Below are 15,163 nucleotides of genomic sequence, written 5' to 3'. Positions count from 1 at the left end.
GAGATGTTTGGTTGCTAAAAAATATGTAAATGAAATGAATTAAAAAATATAAGTAAAAAAATGATCAAAATATGAAAGGAAAATAGGTCAATTATGTTTGTAAGAGAGAGAAGTATTTTAGTTCATGAGATTGTGAATTATGATTCACAAGATTTTAAAAGAGTATGGTTATTCTCACTTTTTCTTTTGTTCTCACATTTTATTTTTATTTTATTTCTTTAATTCATTCTATTCACCTTGGTAAAAAAAAATCTACTAAATTCATGTTCTTTCCTACAACCAAATGATTCCTAAAAGTTTAAACAACAAATTATTTTTATTGTACATAATCTATCACCTTTATCATGTTAAAAACATAAGCAGCAAATTATTTATATAAAATTACAATTCTAGAAATGAAAAATTTCTTATTGGGTTGCATAACTATTTTTTTTTACAATTTAGAATGTTATTATTACAAATTCCACACAATTTTTGGAGTAAAATAAAATAACCTCCCTTTAATCTAACTAAAATTATAAAGATCTCTCTCTCTCTCTCTCTCTTTTTTTCTAAACCTATACTTTAATCCAATATTCAGTACTGTTAGGAATATTTTGTTAATAATTCTAAAATTCTTATTTTTATTTGTAATTATGTTAAAAATTTTAAAATTTTTAATTTGTCCTTATGATCTAATTGTCTAATCTTTCTCCCAATTTAAAAAATTTAAATAATTAAACATGTCAATATTTAAATAAATAACTTAAAATTTTCATGTTAAAATTAATGAAACTTAAAGAAAAATATACGCAAATTATATCAAGCAGTTTATTATGTTAAAATCTTATTTCATAAATTTTTTATCTGCGTGTTTAAATATTGTTTTGACTAATTTATGTATTTATTTTGTTAAAAAATTACTGAATAAATATATTTAAATAATTTAAATTTAATTTTTTAGTAATTTGAAGGATTTTTAGACAATATTTATATTTAAAGAGGGATATTTTGATCTAACATATGTGACTTAATGGTTAATTAATTGTTAGGTTAATAAAATCTTATAAATAGATATGATATTTGTATTTTCTAACTATTCATACTAGGAAAAGTTTGTACTCCCTCCATTTAAAAATATAAGGTATTTTTTTAAGAAATTATATGTTTAAAAATATAAGATATTTTTAATCTTTCAAGGTGTAATCATTGTCTTTTTTCAGAAGTGTTCATATTGATAATGACTTTATATTTATTATATAAAGTGTTTAACATGGCTAAATATGAAAAGACAGGATTAGTTGAAAATTAAGTAACTATTTTATTGAGGGTGAAATTTAGTTAAAAATATTTTATATTTTTAAACGAAAGAAGTATAGGTTTTAAACATAAAAAATGCACCATCAATGAAGATAAAATAAAACAAAGTTCGAAATATTTTACTCTTTCTTAACTTCAAGTTTCATATCAACAATTTATTTTTTGTAAGTCCTACACATATCTCTTGTATTGTGGGGCTTACATTATTCTTTACTATTTTACTATATTATGTTTAAAAAACTAACAAATAAAAATAAAAAAAAGTTAGATGATACGGTATCCATGTGACCATCTTTGGTGGTAACAATATATTTTTAGCAATGATAATGTTTGTTATTTAAAAAAAATACTGGCAACAAAGCTTTTGATAGTAACATTTTGATGGCGAAAAGTCATCATTAAAATCCTTTAATAATGACTTTTAAACTTTTGATAATAATTTTTTATTACTGCAAGAAGTCTTTTTTTTCCCTCGTAGTGACCATAATTATAATATATTTTTTTCATTTTAAATTAATTATAAGGTTTAATTAATGATACTTTTTTAATATTATCCTTTTCATATATTCTCTCTCTTCAATATTCTTTCATTGATAGAGTATTACATAAAGGGTATATTTAAAATTTTATATTTTTGTCTTGAAAAAGTAAGGTTGTAAAGTGTATTTGAAGAACTTTATTGGTATGTGAGATTTTATTTAAAAGTATTTTATAATTTGAGACGAAGGAGTATTATAAAATATAAAATTGTAGATTATAAACTATAAATTATCCCCAACTAACACATTTTCACTTAAATGATTGAAATATTTTCAAATTAATTGATTATCATTAGCTAGTACCAGAAGATGTCTCCATGTTTCAAAAATACTGACTGAAATATTTACAAATTAATTGACTATCAACAAGGTCAACTTCGTGAGGACAACGAGATTTTTATTTTTTTAAAAAAGAAACTGAATAAAGTAACAAGTGAAATAAATATCATGTAATAAAATAATTGATGAGCATCATATGTAATGTTATAAAATTTGTAAAAGGCTTCTGAAATATTAATCATGTAATTAATTATAACCACTTAAACTTTCCTGTAAAACCACCTCAAGAGTATCATTCGATTGAATATCTTATTTTTAAATGAGAAGAGTATTATGTAAAAATTTTAAAGCCTTTCTTTTTTTATATCTTAGATTTTAAAGCCTTTAATACTATGTATTTTCATATTTAATACATTTTATCAAATATAATCTAAAGGTGTTAGCTTTAGTTCCAGTGAAGAACAAAAATTTTCCATTATTTCTTCTCTTAAATTTTTTTACAACAAACTATTCCTATATTATTTTTTTGGTTGAATATTCCAATATTATTTTTAAAACTTGCTTTGAGAGAAATAATTTAACAAATATCCGTTGTAGTATATATAGAGGGGAAAAATCAAGCATGCTCAAGTCCAGTAAATTTTTTAACCAAAAGACAAGGATATGACAAGAAAAGAATAAATTCCTGATACAGAAAAAAGAGGAAAAAGAGAGGGTTGTAATAAACATTAAGAATATGGAAAAAATAAAGTGTGAATAATTAAAATGCAAAAAATTCCATCTATAATTTGCTTATTCTCCAGCACAAAAAGCACTTGCTATTTCATGGTTGAAAGAATCTTTTCCATTTGATTTGCCTCTAGACGTTTTTTCTCAACCACCGGTTGTTTCATATATTCAGAAGATTTAACTTTTCATAATAAAATGCATTTGCGTAATTCTTTTTTTTTTTTGGGGCCAGTGGCTTCAATTAATGTTCATTGAATCCATTTAATATATGAAATGTCTCTCTTGTTTCCTGTTAATTTTGATAGAGTTGGATTTCAAAGGGATACCAGGATTAGAACATATCTCTTATATAATTTAAAGAATACTTATAAATATATTTATAGATTGCCTATTAATAAAAGCCTCAAGTCAGTCACAAGATTTAAACTCACAATCTTATAAGTTATAAATTAAATTTTTATAAATAGACTAACATTTGTTAGTAGTTAAAAAAAAAAAGCCTTACAGTACGAGGTCATTAATTTTATGAATTTCCTTATTCTCTCCCATACGAAAACAATTTACCATGCAATTTATCTTGGTCTAAAATATCTTTCTGTATCCATTAAAAAAGAAAAAGAATCCTGTGTCATGATCTGCCTTTGCATGTGATGTGATTTAGCTTCTATATATATTCACAAGATTTGACTTCACATTGCCTTCTCAAGTCTCGTCCTTCTTTTCGTTTTGTCTTTTGTTGCTGCTATTACTGTTCCTTCCACTAAAAAAGTGAGACTTTAGTGAACAATATGGTCACTAAGTATAGGTTGATTTTCTGCTTCATTTTTACTCCTTTATAATTTGTACTATGTTCGTGTTCTGTTCTCTGGTTATTTCCTGTTGTGTTTTGTTATTTTTTGTTTTGTGTGCATGGGTTGTGGCTTAGTTTGAAACTATTAGATTTTTTATTGGTATGTTTGTACTATCTCTACATTTTATAGGTGGTTGAATAAAAATCCTAATATTATCTTATATGCTTGGTAAGCAAGCTAGCTTGTATACTTTTTTTATTTTCTGAAAATATGGTTAGGAGTGATAATCTAATCTCTCATAATAAAATGCTTAATCTTTCTAATTAAGTACCCTTCAAGTTCTTATTATAAGGCACATGTTAAAAATAATATATATGTCAAATATTAATTACATTATATTAAAAGGCTAGATTTATATACGTAGCTTTACATGCTTAATATATTTTTATCTAATCAAATTAAAATATGTGAATTTTAATATATTGATATTAATAATAAGAATTTTTATAAAATAAATAATCTATAAAAGATATAACTATATTGATTTAATTGGAAATAACCACCTTAAATACGTAAATTAAAGTATACAAGTTTTTTCCTATATATTAAACATGGGGTAAATTTTAAAAAAAAATTCATTTTCATATAAATTTAATTAATAACCTAATCTTATCTATTTGATTTTGATGTGATGTTTAGACGTATCTTGAAATAAAAATCAAAGGGAGCGTATATTTAATTATACTCCTTACAAGTCACAATATATGACGTTGTAGATGTAAAATTGTCCTTACTTAAATACAATTAAGAATCAAATTCAACATAATTAAGGATCTAAACATAATAGATTACCAAGTTATAGAATTTGGGGAGAGACCAATAAGATTTTCCCTCCCCCGTTACCCAACTAAAGTAACTAATTAAACTTATCAAATCATACAAATCACAAATGGATCCCAAGTTTTTAATATTTAAAATACTCTCATATACTTTCAATGTATTCAAATTAGAGTTTAAAATATGCGTGGAAGCATGGGGGTAAAAAAAAAGAATTAGTTAGTTGCATAAAAACTTTAAAATAGTGAATTGTGCAGAAAACATCACATGTTAATTGCAGGTACGCCGTGGGGTGTATGTCTTTGTGCCATGCATTATTACACATTGCACAATTTTGATAATAAATTTTGCTGTCAAATGTTCATCCTGAGTGCTGTCAAATGATAGCACTCAGGATGAACTTTCGACAAGTCCTATTTCTTTGTTTAACATCTAATTGAGGTGATTTAAGTGTTTACAGAGAGTTTTTTTCTAACTCTAGCTAATGGCACAAGTTTGATAATCAAATTATTTTTCTATCAAAAGTTAGACATCCATTACCAATTTCACTCATTTTTTTTATAAAAACTCACAATTAGGGTGCCCAAATTCTCATCCATATGCCAAAAGCTTACACCAACCTTAAGATCACATTCAATGAATCATTTAGGACTTGTACAATATACCACAACCAAAATAATAAGCATATATAATACATTTCACCCTCAACCGCTTAATTCACAAAACATAAGGGGGAAGTAATTTTGTACAAAATCATCAATATCAATCCAAATAAATCAAAATACACTTTATTTTACTTGCATTAGTATTTCGGCGCTATACAAGCTTTACAACCACATATTACTAGCTTAGGGTACAAAATACACAAAATATTTTTAGTTATAGTGTAAGTAGACAAAATCATGAAATGAAATCTTAGTTGGCAAATCAACCATCAAAATTCACATATAAGTAAAACTAGAGGCTTACTAATACAATTTTCACTCAGTCCTAGGCTTCTAGTCATTTTTCTCAATCCTAATCAGATGAACTAGGCCATGAAATATTGAAGAATGAGGGATGAGTATAACCACTCAATAATTAATGTTAACTTAGCCTATACGGTTGCATATCAATTAAAAATGGATGTAAATGGCAATAAACTCCAATATCAAATAGATAAAGCAATTATAGCCTCGGCCACAACAATATCAACCACGTGATCGAGCATGCAATCATTGAACAAATCATTATTTGTATCTTGGGGTCAAAAAAATAACAACCATGTGCTTCTAAAATATGCTGAACTATAATAATAACAATCATATGATCAGAACTAAATACATGATCAATGCCAACTTATACCCTTCTGATACCTCCGACATGAAATATGTGGCTATTAAGTGGCTACGTTCACAATTCAAACTAACCCAACCTTTCACTTGTGATGAGCTACCGGGTTGATGTTAACTCATTCACTTGTGTACCGTGGTTTCTCCCAATACTAACAACTATAAGATGTTGTACCCCTAATCCAGCCTCCTCATGAATTGGTAGAGACTAGCTAGGTCTGATTTCCTCTAAGAATAAGTGAGATAGTCTCAATCAACCATGGGACAAAGGCTACCTTCTAATTTTAATGGTTAGTATCAAGACAAGCATTCGATTCCAATGGTAATTTGCCATGACCATGTGAATTTATCAATCTACTCCTCTTCCCAGACAAAACTTTCACTAATAATCATACTATGCATATATTGACACTTAATATGTCATTTTAACACAAATCACAATCTCCTATCATATTCATATAATTTTCTCACTTCAACATACTCCACATGTTAAATATCGCATATTTCTCATTTTCGTAATTTCATGCTTTCTAATCATCATCACTAGGCATATATGTAGATAACAAGCATATGGTTCTCCACAATACAAGACAATTGCACACATAGAAATAATCCATTGCCAACATTTGCATCAATAGTTTTCAAACACCAAACAAGTTCTAAATCACTAATTTCAACAAATAACTAATTAATAAACAATTAGACAAACTAATTTTTCCCCGATTATCTCAAACCTTTGAGAAGTCAAAAATTTATCTCTCAAAATGCCAACTTTCAAAGCTCCTTCTCAAGCTTGAATAGTGTCAATTGATTAATCTCTAATTATATTAAAAGGACATTTATTAATATCCTTTTATGAGGAATTCCTAACATTTCACTCCATATTCTCCCTTTTATCAAAGTCATAAACTCACTCCCAATTATATTCATTGGGTTTAATAAGTCTCAACAACTCTCATTGTCATTAATGAACCATTAACCCACCATTAATGGCCATCAAACACTCCCAACAACCTTATTTATTGTCATTTTTAGGTATTAATGGTTCTCAACTATCAACAACTTTTAAAATCATTAATGTAAGGTTTAAACACTTTAAACAGCCTTTATTACATCTATTTTAATCAAATGGGTTTGGATCCATAGCTCATATAGATTAAAAATTACTCTTCCAACTCAAATTCTAATTTTAACCTTCATGAAAATGGAAGAAAGAAGTATAATATACTTATCTTAGGTGTTAGAAAGCTTCAAAATATCTCCAATGGTTCCTAAATTCGTGCCTTAGCAGAGCAAATCTTGTGCATTTCATTTTTTTTGCCTTTTCTCTTCTGGTTTTAATTTGTTTCGTGACTAGCATATTAAAAAAGTTGGCCACGCACTGTAGTGCACTTAACCCACACTGTGGTGCATGGCACAGAGAGGCCTAGCCACGTTGGTTGCCTCTGTACACCACGACAAATGTTACTCACGCCACGACATGTGACGCAGAGGACCTTCTTCAATTCTTCTCCTCTTTTGATACTTGAAAGGCCTGACTTCACTTCAAATCTGTATCTAGAATTGAAATCAAAATTATTTACATAATTTAGATCCCTCTGGCTACACACCACATTAATTCATTTAATGACCCTCATTAAACTTAGTTAATCAGATTTAAATTTTTAAGATGTTACACTAGAGGTCTCACTTTATCCCAAATATAGGGTATTAGGTAAGTTAATTTTATATATTTTTTCAATTATACTATATTCTTACCTTTTAATAAGAATGTTTTGAATAAGTTAAATATTATGTTATTTTATTCAAAGACATGGTTAGAAATATATGGAAAATTTTCAAAAATCAAGATTGTAACAATTTTAAAAAGTTTGTAATAAATGCTTATTAAAAAATGTAATTTTACTTACATAAAAAAAACAAACTAAAAGTAATGGCTTCTTCTATGAATAAAAACAAAGGGAGTATATATACAAAAGGGAAAAACTTATATACTTAAGGTGCTTGTATCTAATTAAATTAAGATATGTGAATCTTTTATAAATTATTTATTCTATAATAAATTTTTATTATTAATTAAATTAATATATTAAAATTTACATGTCATGATTTAATTGGATACAAGCACTTTAAGTATATAAAGTTAAATACATAAGTCTTGCCCGACACAAAATGTATATTAATTACTTCTCTAGTCCTATTTATAATTCACTTCCAACATGTTTCACCAGTACCAAAAAAAATTTAAAACTTATTAACTCTGTCTTAAAATTTAATAAGTTCTCAGCTTTGACTTTATTAAATATACACACTTTAATAATATATTTTGTCTTTCAAATATTCAATGGAAGGTAAAAAAAGAAATTTATTATAAAAATTTAATAACGTGATTTATAAATAGAAAAAAAATTCTTCTTTCTTTACCTATAAATAGGATAAGAGGAAGTAGGTGATATGAAAGAGTACACTGTTACAGAGCCGTTACTCTCTCCATAAAATTTTAACCCATTAGGACAGGACCCTCCCTATGTCACTTTGATATGGGACATGACAGCATGAAACCTTAATTAACCAATTGAAGTTTGGAATTATTAAAGTAGGTAAATTGAATCCTTGTATGTATATGTTGCCATCCAATTCCAAATCATGTTCACTTTATATATATAAATATATATAATCAAGCTTAAGATTTTTTTTTTTTTGGTCAGAAGCTTAAGATTCGGATTATATCTTTCTTTTGGGTTGTTTGCCATTATAGCAACATATTTCAATGGAGAGGGGACATCATTCACTAAAAGCTAATTCAACTAATTGGCAATCCCAATATAATGTGAACAAGTATCTAATTAAAGTCTAAACTCTGAGGCTAGTTGCAAGGCTGATGATTTATTAAAGAATTTGCAATATGGCAAGGGTCAACTCATGATTAAGCTCATATATATAATATAATTATGGCATTTTAATTTCTGTGGCTGCAATTCATCACCAAAACCAATTATGGCCACACCACTTCCATTCTCATCGATCATTCGCACAATAACGCCACAACACAACTAGTTGAACCTAATAATAATGTGGTCGATTAATTATCGTTAATTAATTAATTAATCACTACCAAATTCAAGTGCAGAAAATTATGAATGATTGAGCCACTCTTACTCCTTATATTTTCAATCCAGCACGTGATTTTCGTTCTCTTTGAACTTTGAAATTGGAAGGATGTATAAGGATATTGATACGAATCCATGATGATGAGCAAAGAAGAATTGAACACGAGAGCAATATATAGAGTGGGATTGGACCATGCCGTCCATTATTTTTTTAATACAAAACCATAATAAAAATTATGAAATTTTTTTTTTATAATGTATGGAAGGATTGTTAAATAAAATAATATTAAAATGTTCGCTCCAAGTCTTATAAATTCTCGTCCATTTTAATTAACAAGTGATCCATATATGGTCGATCTTCAACCAGAAGTTTTCCAGCTGTTCTTTATACATACATATCAATGAAACATCAACGTCATCGTATAACTTGGCTTGATGATTGCTTGTTAATTTCATCATATTCAACGGATATGGATGACAATTGTTTCAGTTCACAAGAATCTTTGCGCCAATTTTTGCATTTGGGAATGGATCGAATAACATAACTTTCTTCCCAATAGAAGTAGTGTGAATAGATATATTTTTTTCTGCTATCCTGGAAAAAAAAATTTAAATTTCATGATTGAGACCAGCACCCAGCTCCTTCTAAGTCGGTGACAACGTGACTCCCTATATATTCATAATTATTCGGGTAAAAAATAAAATATTTGGTTTCGTAAAAAAATATTCAAAATAAAAAAATTAATCTGCAAGTCCTCATAGTTTCTTTTAATTTTAAATTAAATTCCTGTATTTTATTTCGTTTTAATTATTATAATTTAATCCATTAGATTTGTTAATTCTTGATTGTTAAAATCCTTTATTTTTTTGAAATTAAAATTTTTTATTTTTATTGAAAAATTAAATAACTTTAGAATACTATTGTAGATATTTATATTCAGATATTAAGCTTTATTTTTATATTTTAATTTTATCTAATTTTGTGGGTCAATTTAACTCTATCTCCTATTTCATTTTCGTCTATTTATTTTATTCTAATTCAATTATTAGTTTATTAAAAGGTGCTTCAATACATTTTCCTCTACTAAATTAGAATATATAACGGAAAAACAACACGATAACAAAACAAAACCATATCAACGTAGACGAATTCAATTTGTTTTTTTTTAAGGTGCATGAAAAACTTGAGGTGCAATTAAATTAAAATAAAATAAAATTAATTATTGATAATTGACATACTTTGAACTCAAAATTGAAAGGAGATCAAGAAAATAATCAAAGTGTAGTCGCCATCACCATTCAGATTAATTAGAATGTGAAATTCTAGAGCAAAGAAAAAGGAATGTGTTATTTAACTAGACCTTCGTGGCTAATATAAATATGCGTAACACCGTTGATTTTTCATCATACTGACACATTTTTTGAGAAAGAAAGTTAATCTAATTAGCGTGTGCACGGGGCGGGAGAAACACCAAGAAAGGAAAATGATTAAGTACATATGAAACACACAAAGCACATGTTATACTGTTGAATCTTGAAAGCTACGTGCAACAGTACGATAAAGTTGTCGAGGAGAATCTGCAGAGTTGTGCTTCAAGATTTTGTGTTCACTTTTCTTCACTTGGTTGCATGTATTTTTGTTTGAGTTTGCTACACTAATTCCACTAACTTGGTGGATATATATATCAATCACCACGTATATATATCCGTAAGAGGAAAAATGCATTTTCGCTTTCTTATTGGCTTATATCATTTCTAGTGATGTTAGTTGGTAAGATTTCCAAGTCATTGTTGAAAACTAGACGTTTTGCTGTCTTTCTATTTCACAAATTGGAGATGCCATTGTATAATTTATACACACACACACGTGATGAAAATCATAATGCTTGTGGATAATTATCTAGAGCTAGGCTCCTTTTGAATTGAAATTACTTTCATGACTAAACATAAAGTGGTCCTTTGCTCCAAATAATATTAATTACTATCAAGAAAATCATAAAAAATATTAAAAAAATTTCGTAGAAGGAAAAAAGATTAATTAAGATGGTATTCTGTATTTTTTTTTAACTATCCTAACTTAACCATTCATTACAGGGAAGGGAAACACACACACACACATGCACCACACAAATAATGCGCATGCACAATTTTTTCCCATTTTGAATACTTGGAGATTGATCCCAAAACCCCTTGCACAAATAATATACACATATATCATAACCTAGTCAAGAGGTTAAAAAAATTTTTTTTTGAGGACTAGCAAAATTTGATTTCCGTTTTTCTCTAGCGAAGGACTTGCAAAATCAGGATGGTTATTTCTCATGAGAAGGATGCTTTCAGAAAAGATGTTACATTTCCAATAAGAGGGGGAGACTCATTCTTAGCAAGACAATCTATTAAGATTTTATAGTCAGATTCAATGATTACCTCATCAACATAGTCATCATTTCCAGAGGATAGTACAACCATTGTAACTTCTACTAGGAATAGGACAGATACTAATCTTGAAGGTAAAAGCCCTTGAAATTGGCTTTTCTAAAGTTAATTATCCCGAGACCATCCGCTTTTAATTTGTTAAACATTCATAATCACGCAAGTATCTGATGCCTTTCAAGTGTTAAATATATCCGTAATGCGCCTAATCAAATCTTGGCTTGATATTACGTTTAGCTATGAGTATTCTCAAATCTTATAAAATTTTACATATATATAATATAATAGCCAAAATTCATGAAGTTCACGTGATTAGTTTAATTAATCCCTATGAGGTCAAAGAGAAAGGGCGATGAGAGGAATTAATGCGTGTAGTGTGCCATCATTTCCCTAAAAGCCTAAGGTACAATTCACAAAGTTAAAAGTATGTCCTAGCGAAATGCCATCAAGGGCACCAAATTATTCAAACGTTGAAATAATTTTCAATCTAAATAACATAAAAGCATCACTATATATATATATATATATATATCCATAAACATTTTTAATTATAAGTTCGGCGTCAAACAGCACTTGCATGATCTCATTCATAATTGATTAGAAGGAAATCCACTGAACTATTATTTAGTGTGTGGGGTTTCAACAAGATTCAGCCTAGAGCCGATCATTTGAAAGGTGGGAATAGAATTCTCACTATTCATGCGGGGATGGAATATGAGATTTAATTTCTTAAGTAAATGTGTTTGGTTCATTCTTTAGTAATCATTTCTTTCCTTTGGGAATCGCCATTCCAATATTCAAAGGAATGCCATTCCATTGACGACAGAAGGAATGAAATCTGATTCTAGGAACGAACGCGAACTTTGAATTGAAATAAGTTATTTTACATACAAAGTACCAGTGTTATTTTATATTCACTTTTCTTTTGTCATGATGCAAAATTTATATTGAGTATAAAATATTATTTTATATTCAAAATCACCTACCTAAAATATAAAATCCTTTGGAGGCAAATTGACCTTCATGCTGTAAAAAAAAAAATATTTACCATAATACTACACTTTCAATAATATTTACCTAGATACTTCAAATTTGAAATTCAGTCTAATTAACATTGAGTTTTAAAAAATTTGGTTAGAAACGTACATAGATCTTGGCTTCTATCAAATCAAGTTCTATTTAATTTAAAAAAATAAATATCTGTCTCATCATTTCTTTCTTTAGCCATTTTTTTTCGTCAGATATAGAACTTGAGCCAAGTTCTATTTAATTTTTTAAAAAATTAAATATATGTTTCATTTTATCTCTCTTTAGCCAAATTCTAATCAATTATTTAGGTAAAATTTAAATCATACAAACCTTATTTCAATATTATTAACTCTATTAAAGATAAAATAATCAATTGAAGTCCTTAAAAACTAAAACTATATTAAACTTTAGGTTTTCCATCATTAAGAAATCAAAAACCAAAAAGAGTATGTAATTAAAAAAATATTTAAAATATTTAAATGGTCTGAAAAAGCTTGAGATCATACTCAATGTATCCTATTATAAAGCTCAATCTATAAAATTTTGCTCATTCTATGTCTCAGCTTCTCATTGTGCACCATGCAAAAGGAACATGGAAAAAAAGAAAGAGGAAGTGATGCATGGAGAAAAAAAAATCAGATTAAAAATGATAAGATAAGTTAGTAGGTCCCACGTTTCAATGTCCATCTCTTTCCTCTTTATTTTTTTTAATCTTCTTCCTTCTTTTATTTTCAATAATTAATAATCTATAAAATCACCCCCCACCCACATATTATGTAATATTTATAGTATTTTCTTAACATCTTAAAAATTAAACTCTATTAATGTATTTTCCTAAACACAATTTCTTTAATATTTATATGATTATAAATTTTTTTTATTTATATTTAAGGAGTAAAAATAGAGATGTTATAATGACTTATTATCATTCACAATATTTTAATCGACAATTTTAGGAATTTACAGTGATTTAGTATATAAAATATGTTAGCAATTTTATTATTTTTACACATATGATGACTTAGTATCAATCAGAGTATCTTGTTTAATGATTTTAGAAATTCATGATGATTTACTTGATTAATACAAGCTTCTAATGTTGTGTTAGACATTAACATTTCAATTTCAATTTCAACTGATTAGGGACTGAAATTGATTATTTAGTCTTTAATGGAGTTAATGATGTTAGAATAAAGATTATATAATTTAAATTTTATCTAGATAATTAATTAAAACTTGGTTGAGAAGAGAGAGAGTATGAGATATATATTTAATTTTTTTTTTACATTAAATAGAACTCCTATATCTAACAAAAAAAATTGGTTGAAAAGGAAGATAACGCTACTAGAAAAATGCAAATTAGCGAGGGATCATCTATTCCTCTCTAAAATACCAAGCTAGTGAGGAAATTAGTGAGGGATATTGATTTCGTAGCTTGACTTAAAATTAGCGAGGGACTGTCAATCCCTCTCTAAAATAAGAAAATTAGCGAGGAAAATAGTGAGGGATTGTCAATCCCTTTCTAAAATAAGATAATTAGCGAGGGACTTAGCGAGGGATTCTATCCCTAGCTAATTACTACAAAAAAATTATCTTTTGACAATGACTTTTAATTATATATTTAATTATTTTCATTTAAAAATAATAATTAAATTTAAAAATTAACTAAAATATTCATAATAAAATTATTTAATATTTTATTTATTTTAAGTTGATTTTCATTAATAAAATAATATTTTATTAAAAAATAATATAAAGAATAATTTAAATAAAATATAAATATTTTTAACATATTAATAATTGAAAATAAAATTTAATTTGTATATATGTGTATTTTTATAATATATTATTTGATATATTTATGTAGTTAAATAATATATATATATATTTAATTTATCATATAATGCTTGTGGGTGCCTTTTAGTTCAACTGGCAAAGAAGAAGGGCATAAAGCTTGAAAGGTATGAGGTCAAGGGTTTAAACCTTGGCTTTGACATAAACATGATGAATATATGATATGGTAAGGAGCAAGTGACATGGTGTAAGGTGGACAATGACGTGTCATGAGTTATCGTACATGTAGTGGGTGATAGGGCACGAGATGATTGGTGACATGGTAGTTGACAAAACATGAGGTTATTGATGACGTGTCACAAGTTGACATCACACATGGCGGGTGATGTGGTATAATTATTTTTAAATATAAGCATATTTAACGAGAGATTAGTGAGGGATTCAGTTCCTAACTAATTTTAGCGAGAGATTCAATCTCTTGCTAAATTCCTCACTAATTAGTGAGGAAAATACAATTCCTTACTAAATTTAGTGAGCCCTTTTTCAACTACAAATTTAGTGAGAAACAAAATTCATAATTAAAATACAATTTAGTTACGAAAAATGGCATTTAGCGAGGGATTCGTCCCTCGCTAAATTCAATTTTTTTAATAGTGCAATGGGATAAATATTTATTTTTTTAAATTAAATAGAAAGCTTCTATGTACACTTCTGACCAAATTTTTTTGAAACTTGGTGTTAATCAGACTGAATTTTTAATTTATAATATCTAGGTAAATATTATTGAAAGTGTAGTATTGTGGTAAATAATTTTTTTTATTTTTTTTCAACATGAAGGTCAATTTGCCTCCTTTGGAGGATCTATATTCATGATGAGTGGGCCTTCTTTAAACCCACCTGCAAACAAATACCCATAAAATCGCTATGAATACATTTTAATCCACATACGTGAGTCCATACATTCTCAGAGCCTTTTTCAGCTGAGGCCCAAT

Source organism: Prosopis cineraria, unplaced genomic scaffold (assembly GCF_029017545.1).
Source record: "Prosopis cineraria cultivar Desert tree isolate PC_DT_omini unplaced genomic scaffold, ASM2901754v1 PC12, whole genome shotgun sequence".
NCBI lineage: Eukaryota > Viridiplantae > Streptophyta > Magnoliopsida > Fabales > Fabaceae > Prosopis > Prosopis cineraria.
This window is presented reverse-complemented; position numbering follows the sequence as displayed.